The 1,920-nt window shown below is 47.0% G+C and overlaps 1 pseudogene; it reads left to right on the top strand.

Annotated features, from left to right (window-relative positions):
• Positions 1–774: 774 nt before the first annotated feature.
• Positions 775–1,350, top strand: LOC113458460 (annotated as a pseudogene).
• Positions 1,351–1,920: the final 570 nt, after the last annotated feature.

Raw genomic sequence — 1,920 nt, 5'->3', positions numbered from 1 at the left:
TCAGCCAGTCCATCCCTGTGAACATAGCATCATGGTGCATGTACTTCATAAGTTCAGGATTGTTTCCCGAATATTAAATTACACTGTGTGAAGACGTGTCATGTAGTTGGTTTATAGAGATCTGAATGATGAATAGCAAACCAGAAAAATTTTAGGCAGAACTTCTGGGGAGAGATGGTCTCAGAGAAGAAGTGCAAGAGTTGCCAGCCAGACACAGAGGAAGCAGAAAGTGCAGGACTCTAAAAGCCATGAGACACAAGGGAGCACAGATTAATAGAAATAGATTAAGTTATAAGAGTGAGCTAGAAACAAGTCTAGGATAAGGCCAAGCTTTCATATTCAGCAGTAAGTCTCCATGTTGGTTTTCATGAGCTGTCAGCCCAATGAAAAATCCCACCACAAAGAACAGACAATGTGAACACAAACAGATACTCTGATGCTCCCATGACATGAAGGGTTACCACGTGATCAGATGATGACCAAGGATACAAGAAGACTGATAGACCAATACCCTCCTGTTTATTGAAAGAGTTCCTATAGTTATTCTGGAGGAAGAATCAGATTAATCTTTCCAATGATGCATAACATTGAGCAGCACTTCCTTATGAAACATGTACTGAATATGAAAAATGGTGTAAACAACATCAAGGAAAAAGTCTTACTGATTGGTTCAAGCCTTGAAGGCCTGACATATAAAAGGTCCAAAATGCAAGACCCCATCATATTGTAAAAACCTCACCTGTTGACAGGAACCCTCCAACCACACCTGACACCATGGCCAACTCCTGCTGCTTGCCTTGCTGCCAGCCTTCCTGCTGCACAACCATCTACTGTAAGCCAACCTGTGTGACAAGCTGCTGCCAGCCATGCTGCAAGCCCAGCTGCTGTGAGACCACCTCTTGTAAGCCAACTTGTGTGAGCAGCTGCTGCTGCTGCACACCATGCTGCAAGCCCAGCTGCTGTGAAACCACCTGCTGCAAGACCACCTGCTGTAAGCCCACCTGTGTGACCAGCTGCTGCCAGCCATGCTGCAAGCCCAGCTGTTGCAAAGCCACCTGCTGCACAACCACCTGTTGTAAACCATCCTGTGTGGCCAGCTGCTGCTCTCCACCCTGCTGCCAGCCCAGCTGCTGTAAAACCATCTGCTGCAAGAACACCTGCTGTAAGCCAACCTGTGTGACCAGCTGTTGCTGCACACCCTGCTGCCAACCCAGCTGTTGTGAAATCTGCTACTGCCAACCCTGCTGCTGTGAGTCCTGCTGCTGTGAGCCCTGCTGCTGCCAGCCCTGCTGCTGTGAGCCCTGCTGCTGCCCAGCCTGCTGTGAAACCACCTCCTGCTAGACCACCTGATGTAAACCAATTCATATGACCAGTGGTGCTTCCAGCCCTGCTGCTGTGAGTCCAGCTGCTACCAGGCCTACTGCTCATCAACTTTCCAAGTGAACAATGCCCAGACAATAATCCACGTGTCACACCAGTCTCTCCATGTGGGCAGACTCTCCCACCGACTTCTGAGGCTATGACCCCTTCGGAAGCCTATCAGTAACTTTGATGCAATGCAAGTCCACTCACTTTCACTCTCCTTTCTCTCTGCATGGAGCTAAGCCAGCAGCTTCTTTTCTGAGACGGATCTTCATCTTTCCCTGTGAATAACCAAGAAAGGCACTTTAAATAAAATGGTCAAAAAAGTATGGAAAATTAACAAATTCTTGCCTGTTATTCATTCCTCGTTGTCTGTCGTTATCTGTCGTTATTACATTTTAATAAATCACTTGATAGATTCTTGTGCTCAAAAACCTTTTTCATGTGCAATGTAATACAGCCTCTCTCTCTCTCCCTCTCTCTCTCTCTCTCTCTCTCTCTCTCTCTCTCTCTCTCTCTCTCTCTCTTCAGAGCACCTGCGTTACAGATTGTTCCTTA

Source organism: Microtus ochrogaster, unplaced genomic scaffold, assembly GCF_000317375.1.
Source record: "Microtus ochrogaster isolate Prairie Vole_2 unplaced genomic scaffold, MicOch1.0 UNK31, whole genome shotgun sequence".
Classification (NCBI taxonomy): Eukaryota; Metazoa; Chordata; class Mammalia; order Rodentia; family Cricetidae; genus Microtus; species Microtus ochrogaster.
This window is presented reverse-complemented; position numbering and strand designations above follow the sequence as displayed.